This window comes from Carettochelys insculpta, chromosome 1, assembly GCF_033958435.1.
Source record: "Carettochelys insculpta isolate YL-2023 chromosome 1, ASM3395843v1, whole genome shotgun sequence".
Taxonomy (NCBI): Eukaryota; Metazoa; Chordata; order Testudines; family Carettochelyidae; genus Carettochelys; species Carettochelys insculpta.
In genome coordinates, this window is record NC_134137.1 from 213,931,055 (window position 1) to 213,944,446 (window position 13,392).

The following is a 13,392-nucleotide window of genomic DNA, read 5'->3' on the forward strand; positions in this document are numbered from 1 at the left end:
TGTTCTGTGCCCTACTTGATGATTCTCCTTGCAAATTGCCTGGCTTATGTGGACCAGCACCTAGAGGTGTACAAGAGGTGGTTGAAGAAAAAGAAACCGGCGTCCTGAGGTGACTATAGACCCCACCCAGTATACCAGGGGCAAGAAGAAACTGATTATTTAATAAAAGCAGAGCTATTTTGCATCCTATTAGGGACTGCTTTTTAGTAGTGCTATATGGAAATAGCTTAAATTGCACTAGAAACTTTTAGGCTAAGAGGCCTTTGGGCCAAGATCAATTTTGTTCATAGTATCTATCGTTTCAGAAACACTGAATCCTGCCTTCATAGGAAGTTAGATTCACAATAAGTATCTTGTCTCTTACTATATAGACAGAAAATGTTATAATTCTACATGAATAAGACCCAAGGAATTGGTGGTGAGATTTTAAAAAGTAAATTTGCTGAATTTCTATAGAAACTTTAAATGTCTTTCAGACTGAGAGTATTCCTCTATGAAGGCTGCTGTGGATGTACAGTAGATACGAATGTTTCTTCTCTTACAGGCTAGCAAATGTTCGATCACATGCAGATTTTTGCTACAATTTGCTTTGAAGAACCAAGAGTACACATCCATTTAAGAAACTGAAGGGTACTATAGAAAAGAGTGGTGTTAATCTTTGGTAAGTATTTTCAGTTCACAGTAGTGTTGAGAAGTAAGATAAAGTTTTAAATAAGGTAGCTGGTCTGGCATTAGTCTCGGACTGCTGTTAAGTGGTAACATTGTCTTGGATTTAAGCCATCGGAGTCATGAAACATAAACAATGTCAATCAACCTAATACCCATAGATATATTATGAATTGAAATGTATATTAGTGACCACTTAAACTGGAAACAAAAAAACCCACAAACTGACAGTTTGGGGCTAGATTAAGTCCCAAGGACTTTGTTCATATTAAGGCAGATGGAGTTGTGCTCTGCTACTGCTGGAAATGCACAAGAAAGGAATTAAAACAAAAGAGCAGTCAAGTAGCACTTTAAAGACTAACAAAATAATTTATTAGGTGAGCTTTTGTGGGACAGACCCACTTCTTCAGACCATACCCATACCAGAACAGACTCAATATTTAAGGCAAAGAGTCTGTTCTGGTATGGCTATGGTCTGAAGAAGTGGGTCTGTCCCACAAAAGCTCACCTAATAAATTATTTTGTTAGTCTTTAAAGTGCTACTTGACAGCTTTTTTGCTTTGATAGTATATAGACTAGCACGGCTCTCTCTCTTACTGTAAGAAAGGAATTGTGAGAGTGAGAAGAAGGGTAGTCCATTCCTTTCACTCCATAGTCTCCATCCCCTGCTCTGGTGTGCCTGCACCCAAGGGTCTGGGTAGTTCTTATAGAACTATAGGGGAGGGAGGGTTCTCTTCTCATCCCTTCTCCCTGCCCTTGTTTCCTGGTGTGAGGATGGAGCCTAGGTAACTATCTAGCTTTTAAATGTGCTTAGAAACAACCATTTAATATGCAGGTAACTCGGCAAAACAGCTTTCAATCCTTTTGTTAAACCCTATAATAATGAAAACACCACAAATGAGGGAAATAACAAATCATCCACTATGGCCTTCCCCCATTTTTGTTATTTTCATTATTCATTAGTCTGTAGGGTGTGTGTGTTCTAAGAGGGCACTAAGAGGGGCTCAGCTCCTAGGCTTTATACACCATTCTTTTCTTACCTTGGATAATATTTTATGGGATATAAATTAGGAATTTTCTTCGGCGCTGTTGCATTTTTGATAACCATGTGTAACAAGGAGAATATTGGCTGGTATATATATGCTCAAGTGGGTTAAGTGGGTAATAGAGGCATGTGACAGTCTGGAAAAACCACTTAGAGAACAATAGAGAAGGTCACTGCGTGTCATTTAGGCAGGGTGTTGCAAGTTTAGGAAGCCAGTTCTTGTTTTATGCTCACCCTTCCAATTGGGATAATTACATTTGCAGTTCACTCAGCTGATTTTCACAAATTCCTAGTGTAAAAAGGTAAAACATAAGGTCAGGAGGTTGTTACTTTCTGTGGCTGTCTATATTGCTCACGCTAACTTGAAAAAGCGAGGTAATAAATCCTGTTATACATAACTTACATTTTTATATGAAGACCTTATTGAAACCTTAGTTCAAGAAGTTCTGTCATGGATAATTTTGGTCGTAGATGTCGAAGATTTAATATTTTCTGTTTTTTAAATTAAGTAAAATACTGTAGGTTTTTTACAATAGTTGGATTATTTTAATTGTATGTGCCACAAGAGAAAGGAAATCAAGTCGGCTTCAGGATGCACATAAATTGCTGCCAGAGTAAAGAACTGGGAAACTTCTGATTTGTATTTATGAACAAATACATATGCTTTGTCCTCCCTCCCTCCCACTGTCATACATTGTACTGTTACCTACCAGGACAAAGGAGTTAACTTCTTTGGCTTGTTCTAGTCACTTATTTTTTCTAGAGGGCACATGTGGTGTGTGTATCATATTGGAAGCATGGAAATTTCAGACTATTGTATTGAGACGTGCTGGAAGCAAAGTGCAAACAGTGTTCATAGAAATTTGTATCAATAAAGCCGTGTCTACACATGCACGCTACTTCGAAGTAGCAGCACTAACTTCGAAATAGCGCCCGTCACGGCTACACGTCTTCGGCGCTATTTCAATGTTAACATCGACGTTAGGCGGCAAGACGTCGAAGCTGCTAACCCCATGAGGGGATGGGAATAGTGCCCTACTTCGAAGTTGAACGTCGAAGTAGGGCACGTGTAGACGATCCGCGTCCCGCAACATCGAAATAGCGGGGTCCACCATGGTGGCCATCAGCTGAGGGGTTGAGAGACGCTCTCTCTCCAGCCCCTGTGGGGCTCTATGGTCACCGTGTGCAGCAGCCCTTAGCCCAGGGCTTCTGGCTGCTGCTGCTGCAGCTGGGGATCCATGCTGCATGCACAGGGTCTGCAACCAGTTGTCAGCTCTGTGGATCTTGTGTTGTTTAGTGCAACTGTGTCTGGGAGGGGCCCTTTAAGAGAGCGGCTTGCTGTTGAGTCCGCCCTGTGACCCTGTCTGCAGCTGTGCCTGGCACCCTTATTTCGATGTGTGCTACTTTGGCGTGTAGACGTTCCCTCGCAGCTCCTATTTCGATGTGGTGCTGCGCAACGTCGATGTTGAACGTCGACGTTGCCAGCCCTGGAGGACGTGTAGACGTTATTCATCGAAATAGCCTATTTCGATGTCGCTACATCGAAATAAGCTACTTCGATGTAGGCTTCACGTGTAGACGTAGCTTAAGTGGTATACGTATCTTTCTGTTTCTGGCTCTTGTATGAAAGAAAGCACAGCATTGCCAAAGTTACATTTACTCTTTGAGGATAGATTAAAAGTACTGAGAATTTACCATTGTGAGTTCAAATATGTTCCAGGACTGGATCCTGCAGAAATTTAGAATCTGTCGCTGTTTTCTTTCTCCTGAATGATGATAAAATAACACAGACACTTAACATTTTTCTTATAGTTAAACTAATTGAAATCTTGTGCACAGGGTATATTTGAAGATCTTAGATTATAATTAAGTTATAAGCAACTGTTGTATCTAATTGTTATGATTATATGGGCTACAGACAGGCTCCCATAACTCTACAGCAGGTCCATTCCCCTTCTTCATGCTCCTCTTGAGCACTGGACGCTAGAGCCTCACACTTACCTGCTTGTTGATTTACAACTTTACAAATCTAGAAGGGAAGGAGCAGGGACAGAGGATGCATCAGTTGATTCACGGCTCCTCCACAAGTGCAGGGAAGGAAAGAGAGGCATGGGGGTGTGAGGGTCTGTTACCCCAATGCAGGAGTGGTGGGTAGGGTAGGGTGCAGCCAGGTGGTCTGTGGGCTGCAGGTTGCCCACCAGGGCAATAAGTTAATTGCAAACAAAAGGCTAGATTCACCGTTTGTGCTTTGGCTGCATTGCACTGCTCTGGCGACTTGAAACAACTGTCAACTCAATTTAACTGACCAGCAGGCACTGGCACCTCTGTGTTCTTTGGTCTAGCGGTGAATGCCCTTAAAACTAGATCAATACAACAGGTTGAGTCTACATGCCTTCAAACCACTGGAAATACCACTTTGCAACATGCTCTGAGGTTCTTATTTAGTGTTTGTGTATGAATTGTTTTCATTCTAAAAAACTAGGGAAAGTCCTAGAAAAAGCCTGTTACGATGAAGTTATGCTTGAGAGTAAATGTCACATTAAGGAAAAACATGGGATTAAAATGTAACGTGCCTTTTAAAAATCAGTATATTCTATGTGGGTTTACAATTACTAAAATGTGTTAATCCTCATTTTATGGTTATTGCATGGCATCGCAACACACCAATCAGTGTCTCAGTTGTTTGATTTCTCACCTGTACCTTTCTCTCTCTAATGTGTTTGCATTTCTTCTGAGGATAACCTTATCTCTGAATTTCCTGTGTTTGTGATATGTAATTTCAGGATAATTACAACAAAACATCTCTGTAATTTTTCAACACTTAACTTAGAGAGTATATATAAGTAAATTAACTCCATCTTAATATAGCTTTGTCTGATAATATTTTTTTATAAAATGAAGTACCTTTCTGTAAATGGGGATGGTGGTTTAACATTCTCTGTCCCACACTCTTAAAGTTTAACCTGAACACTCTTCTCCAATGAGTTTCTGTAAAACTGAAGCTTTGGGTTTTATTGTGAAAGTGAGGTCTTTCATGGTTTTGGTGGTTACTTGCCACTACTCTTTAATACAACACTTTTTTCCTCTGTAACCTGCAGTCTGAGCAGTAGCTCTGGTGGGAATGGACACTTGTAATTCTGAAATCAAACATTTGGGAATCCAGATCTGAAGAAGTGGGTCCGTCCCATGACAGATCATCATCTAATAAATTATTTTGTTAGTCTTTAAAGTGTTTTGTTTTGTAAACACTGAAAAGTTAAACCTGTCAGGTTTTTATTGTAATGATCAACAGTGAAATTACCCAAGGTTATAGGTTCATTGTTTTCAAAACCAGTGATGAGAAAGGGGGATGCCATGTGGGGATGAAATCAGTCATTCTTCTGTGTTTCTGTGTTTGCTTGCTCACTCACTTCTTCTCGCTCTCTCTCTCGAAATAAATGAATTGCTATGAGCAGTGAGGTCATGCTGTGCTCTTCCTTTCCTCTACTAATCAGCTTCCAGATTTTCCTATCCATGGCAGGAGAGAAGCATGAGCTGTGACTTGAGGGAATTTAATTATCTTGCCATTGGTCTTCTTCATCTACTTCCTGAAGAAGTGGAGGGAAGAGAGAAGTTTCTTCCCTGTACTTCAAATAGCTCTATAGGCTTCTGAGAAGCAGTTGCTTCTCTCTCTCTCTCCAGACTACTCTGAACCATAAATCAGCTTAAAATGTAAAAATGTCTGACCCTTGCTCACACCTTTTCTGTTCCAGCTGTGGGTAGCAATGTTGGGAGTTCTAATAATGATGAGGAACTGGACTTTTTAACTCCAGAAGCCTGTACTGTTTGCCTTAGTCATTACACCTGAACACAGTCTCCAGAGGCTTCTGTGGTACTTGTATTAATTTAGATGAGCTGTATGGGCTAACATTGTTCCTATAACCCAGTCCCTGTCCAACACTTTAAAACAAGATTTGTAGGTTGGTATACAGAAACTTCAGCTTGCTTAGTACCATGGGAATCTTAAACATTGTTTTAAACTTTTATGAAAGATACAGAAAAAGAAGAAACCGTTAAAAGCTTTGAACTCTAAGGTGTTAAGAAAGGCTTTATATTTTTCATCCATTGTTTTCTTTCTTTCTTATCTCTAGAGAATCTTTAGAAAGGAAAAAAAAACACTTGTATGACCATTTTGGGGCATGAAAGAGGAAAAGAGAAGTTGTTAAGACAAACATGTAAGAGGGGAGAGAAATGGACAAGAAAAGTGGAAAATGCAGCTTCTGTCTCTGATGTTGACTCATGAATATCACTGCGGGAGGGAGGTGGGAAACCCAGCTCAGCATACAGTCTTATTAGCCACTCCTTATCAGACCAAGCAAACTTGTAACAATATGGGGCTTTTTAGGGCATTGTAATTAGCTGCTTCTTTCTGGTCATAGGCTTACAGCAGTGTTGTAAAAATTGTCTTGTCCAGCATAAGTCAATGGGAAAAAGGAAAGAAGAAATGAGCTAGGAAATGAAATGAAGGTGATAAAGGGAGGGGCAGACACTGTCTCCCATCCCAGGTGGTTTTTGGGATAGATAGCCGAAGCCAGTGGAGGTGAAGTTGTCCTTGGGATCCCTTCTCTGGCCCAGTCTGGTCAGAACATCTCTCTAAGCATCAGGAAGATGAAGGTCCCAGCAGGTGGTGGAAGTGGCAATAATGATAGTGAAGATCACTGCTGGAGGCAATATTTTCGCGAAAGTCTTTCTTTTTACAAAGTCAAAAAGGAAGTGTTGGGCAGAGTATTTTCCATGTTAGGCTGTATTGAGTAGTAATTAGAGCAAGAGCCTGTGTCCTAGATTCTTTGGCATTTGAGCAGAGAAATAATTTGGCAGAAGGAAGAAAGGTATTATTTTGAAATCACAATTTGAAACACCACCTCATTTCCATCGGTGAGATTGGTATTGTAAAATGTTCTGTTTCTCAGGCATGCTCCTTTTTGCTCTTTGCTCTCCTCTTGTGCCACACCAGATCCTGTATCTACTTCACAAAATTAAGTCTGGGGAGTTGTATATATGAAATATCTACAGAATAGGGTCCTTTGCAGGTGCTAGAGATTTTGTTAAGCAGTATTTCTGTGGTAATTATTTTTAGAGATGAAATTTAGATTAATTGTGAAGCGTTGGCTTGTAGCTCAGTTCATGCTCCTCTTTTCCTTCTCTCTCTCTCAGTCTCTACTCTGACTTTTGCTGCAACTACCATAAACATTAATGGAATTTCCACATGTATGTCAATGGGAGAAGATAAAACCTCTTAAAAACACAAGTGCCTGGTGGGGCTATTTTTGATTCTTTGTCCATGGGCAGCTAAATTTTCCAAATTTGTTTTCTGACAAAGTGGCTCACGTTTTCTGACGGCAGATTCTTTTGTATACTTTGAAATGAAACATAGGGGTTCCTACTGTTAGGCCATGTCTACACTAGCCAAAAACTTTGAAACGGCCATGCAAATGGCCATTTCGAAGTTTACTAATGAAGCTCTGAAATACATATTCAGCACCTCATTTGCATGTGGGTGGCCGCGGCACTTTGAAATTGACGCGGCTTGCCACTGTGCGGCTCATCCAGATGGAGTTCTTTTTCGAAAGGACCCCAGCGACTTCGAAGTCCCCTTATTCCCATCTGTTCATAGGAATAAGGGGACTTCAAAGTAGCCAGGGTCCTTTCGAAAAGGAGCCCCGTCTGGACAAGCCGCGTCAATTTCAAAGTGCTGCGGCCGCCCGCATGCTAATGAGGCGCTGAATATGTATTTCAGCCTTCATTAGTAAACTTCAAAATGGCCATTTCGAAGTTTTTGGCTAGTGTAGACACGGCCTTAGGGAACAACAGTTCTGTACATTTTCCTTGTTCTGCTTTTGAACGATAATGCCCAGTTTTTAAATTGTCTGACTCCCCTAGTTTGACCCGTTTCATTTTATCCTTGCTTCAGTATAAATTATAGTAGTACTGCTGCCACTAGTCTGACACTCAGAAATAACACTGCAAAATATTTGTTTACAATTGAGGTAAAAATTGCAATAAATAATGGACAATGTCTATTTGGCTTGAAATTCTAAGTATGATCTTGCAGTTTATCCTTCCTCTAAAGTTAACTGTTCTTGAGTACTTGCTGTGATTGAAATCTTGGACAAGTCACTTAAGGTATTACACAGCCCACGGCAGCAAACCTACGAGCCGGGGTCAACAAACTCAGATTCATGCTGTCACGCTAGAAGTAGTTGTGTAGATGTTGTGGCTTTGGCTGGAGCTATTGTTGGCATGGTAACATGTGCCCGAATCTGTTGATCTAGGCTTGGAGGTTCACTGCCGAGGGCTGCCACTGACTGTCTAAATATAGCTGGAGGCATGAAAGTTAGCTTCCAATCTGTAAAATGAGGATAATGATATTTCCTTACATCACAGACATGTTGGGAGGATAAACGCATTAAAAATTGTGAGATGTTGAGGTATTCGTTAATGGAGGCCATGTAATTATCTAAGACAGATAACATCCTGATGGACTGGAAAAGATTTCTGCGGTACTAATGGAGGGCAGTGGGTGTGGGCAACAGTTTCCATGAGCTTCCAGGCAAGATGTGTGTGTCAGGATGGTGGCTTCATGCCTCAGGCAAAAGTGGGGCAGCCAGCCCTCAGCACCACCCAGAGCACAGCACTGGGACCCCCTTCCCCAGCTCGCAGAGCCACTTGACACTCCAGCAGCAATTTGAAGGGCAATGGTGGTGGGAGGAGCCCTGGGCCGAGCCACAGGGGACCCTATTGTCAGGCCTGGGTTCTAATGTATGCTCCTATGCCCGCTTGTTATGGGGGGCTTGTTTTTTAAGTTCATTATGGAAGAGCCAGTGCATAGAATTGCAGAACTAACAGCAATATTAACAGTGTTTCCACAAAAAAAGAAGAAATTTCTTGAAAGGCAGGTGACGACAGCTGGTCAACAAATGTTTGCTCAGTTGAAAGGAAGCAAGGAAAATATAGATGTCATTTGGAAAAAGCTAATTCGAGAGATTATCTGGAATAGCCTCTTAGAATGTGGGACCTTTGCTGGGGGTTGAGTTAACTGACATTTAGAGGTGCAGCTTTTCAGCTTCATTACTCGTTCCTTGGAAGCAAGTGCCAGAGGTGTGTCTGAGTACGGCAGGAGTGGAGATGAGCACTGCAATGAAGGTCAGCCTATGGGATGGACTTTAGAGCATCAGCTCAGATTTCTTACTCTTGGCTAACTGTTCTCTACTGTAAAAAGCCCTTTGGCACATAGATTAGGGGGTCAGTGAATTCACTGGCTTTTGTCTTAATCCATAAATATCACATTTTGGGAGGAAATGTTCTTTATGGTTCAGAACACTAAATTTCCTTGTTTCCCTCTGTGTTCATACTGCCTGCTTAATTTGTAATAGTTCCTGTCCGTAGAAAGACCATAGTGCCCATCTCACAATGGTTGTGGAGGTGATACCTGAAAAAACCCTTCTAAGAGCTTCAGAATACCCTGGAAGAACAGAGTTATTATCCGTGTTCTTGGTGAAAAGCAAAGTTGCTGGCACTATACAAAATGACTTCATTTTTGAGGAACTTCCTGACAACAGACAGTTCAGTGCAGCTGTACCTGTTAGTAAGAATCCTCCCTTTACATACAGAAAGCACATGAAGGAAATCATATGTTTCTCTCTGCTTATTGCCCTTACTTCTCCTTGGTGTCTAATATCAACCTAAGTAACATAAGCCTTTCTTTCCAGCATTTGCAAAGGTATTCAGAGTATTCTGATAAAGTTGTTATTTCACAGATTAAACTCTCACAGCTTAATATTTTTTCTAAATGTGTTGTACAGTCTGATACTGGTTTCAACCAGACACAGCTACAAAGTAGCATGTAAAGTTGGAAGGGAGTGTTAGAAGGAATTAACCTGAAAATGTTCAGAAGAATCAGGGGAACAGCATAGAACATCCCTGTTTGTGACCCCATGCGATGATTTGATATAAAAAAAAGAAAGGCAAAATGAATTTGCTGCTGCAGGTGTTGACACTGACGAGAAGTCAGCTGAAATCCTGTTCATGTTTGAAGGTGAATGCGTATTTTAGGATAGGGCCTCTTATCACAAGATGGTGCATGCACCAATTGAGCAGGCAGAATGTCACAGGCATGGTGATAGGTGGAGATATGGATATGTTTTGAAGTAGATCACAGAATGAAAATCTTTGAGCTGAATATTTGGATGACATCATTTTATTGGCTAGACAAGGCTAGAGAAGATGTTCAGGCTGTGAAGAAGTACAGCAAGGCATACAAATGCTGATGAATGGGTCAGGTGATAGCTTTTGTCTCCATAAAATCTCATTTGCTGCATAATGAAAACTACAGCTTAGATATGTTAATAGGTCTTTTCCTTAGATGGTCATAGTTTAATTTAGAACTTAAATTGAAAGTTCAAGAAAAACACCCACTCATTATATAATGCTGTTTTAAAGATTGTATTGAGAGATTTAAAGAATAATTCTAAAAAAAGGCATTATATAAATTGTCTGATCTCATATAATCAAAATAAGCCTTCAGAGTCTGAACATGAAAATTATTAGAGGCATGGAAAAGCTTTTGTATGCAGAAAGATTTGAAGCAAGAGGACAGCTTTTGCTTTTAGTGATAAGATGGAAAAAGAGGGAATATGATAAAGTTTTTATTTTTGGAGAAGTATTCAGGATTAAAAAAAGCTGAGAACCATTGTGTAGCTGGCTCCCATTTTTTGCTTCTTTCTTTTCTTTTTCTCTAATGTGTATAGAAGTCCATCATTAGAATCTCAGATGGATTCATCAATGTCAGTAATCACTAATACAGGGGTTAAGAACTCTGTCAGTCTCACTTCCTGAAACTGATTTCTCCTGCTAAAGTCCTGACCTATTTAGAAGTTCTTAAGATACCGTAATGATCAAATGTCAGCAAGGGGGGAAGCATAATGACAGCTTTGAAAAGTATATTATCTTAGCCTGGGGTGAAAAAGTGGCACACACACAATTCTTAAGTATGAAACATAGTGCATTATAATGTGTCAGATATTGTGGTCTTCTGAAATTGATATAGTGTTAGATCATTTCTTTTGAGGTTTCATATTTTTATTTGATAGTGTATTTTCTTAGAGTACTGGTGATTTTTATTTCAACTGTGGACATGTTAATTAAGGCAAGACATTTTTGTTTGTAAGTGCTAGGTAAACTAATGGCAATACCAGTTGAACCTCTTTAATCTGGCACCCTCCAAACCACAGAATTTGTCAAACTATGGGAGGTCAATATTGTCTAGCAGCATTACCAACACTTCCACTACCTATAGGGCTCTTAGTAGGCTTTTAGGATTATATTAGAGCAAAATAACAGCACAGAACACTGAGAGCCAGGACTGGTGGCAGTAAACACTTTATGGAACCGTGGAAACTGGGCCACACCCATGATAAGTGGTCATCCAGCTAACTAAAATCATACCGGATCATGGATGTTGCTAGATCAGAGAGTGCCATACTAGAAGAGTTCAGCCCGTACAATGATATCTTTTAATGAGAAGTAACTGTAATCTGATGAAGCGGGTCTTTGCCCACAAAAGCTTATGCTCCAAAATATCTGTTAGTCTATAAGGTGCCACAGGACTTCTTGTTGTTGTTTAAAAATGATGAGTGTCTTTAATCTTTGTTAGACCAAATGTGAGCTAGTGCAATTTACTGAAAATTCACTCCGTATGGAGACTTAGATTTCAGCTACATCCATGGGCTATAAAGAAAAACTGAGATAACATTAAAGCATCAGAGGGAGTCTACAGTGCTTTGCAGTTATAAATTGCTTTTCTGAGCTGCTTGGGTGTTACCAAGTCTACATGGTAGTTCTTAACAGTGCTAGTTGTAAGTAAACTTTACATCGGGGTGCTGTAATCTACCTTAGCCGCATATGGTCATTCAAAGAAGGATGCTGTGGCAAGTGACCCTCAGTGAGCAGCCTGGCAATCACAGCTGAGCTCTGCTTCACCTCTCCTTAGCATTTGGAATGTAGCTGTTTCATGCCTTGATTAACAGGAACAGATGGAGAAAGTCATATCCCCCGGAAAGGATCTGGCTGCCCAGTATTGGGACCTGAGGGACTGTTTAGCCAATGGGTTGGGCTGTAAAAAAAATTAAGAGCAGAAGAAGATGTATTTCTCCATGGTAGCTTACTTGCTTGCTGTGCAACAGAGAACCGATCTAGCTAGCAACAAGATGTAAATGTTGGACATAATTTAAACTGATACCATTTTAACTCTTCAGAAGTGAATATTGTGAAATGTATTCCTCTGTAGTGGGCAGAAAGAACTGATGGTACTTGTCACTACAACCGTTTGACTAAATATTCTGCTGGAAAGCTGTCTATAATCCCTGTTTCTTCTGAAAGAAATGCAGGAGGGATTCAAAAACACAGTGCTTACGTAGTCTTAATATAACAATTGTGTTTTCATATTTAATTATGTGTGTATAATAGTGTCTGCTTTGTCATATTTAATTTTACTAGTGTTGCTGTATACACAGATAATTTCCTGAACCTACCTAAAAAGGAATAATTACTGATTTTCCCCTCACCTGCCCAAAGGTGTAGCTTGCTTCCACCCCGCCCCCCAACATCCTTTCTGCAATGGCCTCATCTCTGACTCCTCTTTCTGTCCTTTCCCAAAGCTATCTTAAAACACAAATCCTTAAAAAATTAAAACAAGATTCTTTGCAACAGAAAAGAGACCTGATCATACATAATGTCCATGAATTTCCCTGCTCTGTGACTTGAACATTTTACTCCGTGACTTCTATGCATATGACCTTTTGTCTCTGAAAAAGCACACAAGACTGCTCTAGTTCTTTTGATCTCTTTCTTCCGTCATTTATTCTCTGTTGTAATAATTGAGCCTACAAATTTACCCCACTTGTGAGCTTAACTGTGGGAAAGTGGCTAAATATTTATAACATGTCATAATAACCTATAATAAATATTGGTGCAGAAAGGTACAAAAAGGGAGCAGACTGAATTAGTCCAAACCAGAAAAGGCCTACTGATACTGCACTAGACCCATGCTTGGTAAATTTGAGAAGAGTTCTACAGGAAATCAATGAAGCAGAACCAGTGTGTTGGAAGTCAGGTCTAACTGAGGGGCAAAATAATGAGCTATTATACCCGTTACTCCCGCATGAGAACCTCAAACAGAGACCCTTTGGGAAAAACACATTACCTCAGTAGTGACTGACTGAAAAGAGTGAGCAGTGTCATTATGGCTGTCAGCCCTGACTAATCCATGGACTATGGGATCTATTGTAATGCTTCTGGGCCTTCCTTGTCTTGAACCTTGGAGAGGGCCTCACCAAATCAGGCCAAGACAGGCACTCAGATGAAGTCATCCTCTCCATCAGCTCTGGCTAAATTCCAGACAATATCTGGGGTGTCAGACCCCATGGGTTTTTTAATTCACATCTTTATCTTGTCTATTTCCTATCCCTCTCCTTTTGCCTTTTGTGTAAGAAGCATATGGCTTAGCCAGCTGTGACTATATATTTTGCAGCACTGCTGTGAACCTGTGGCCAGAAAAGCAGCTAAATACAGTGCTCTCAACAGCTGGATGCTGGGATAAGTTTGCCACATATTAGAATAAGATTGAGGCTATGTCTACACTACAA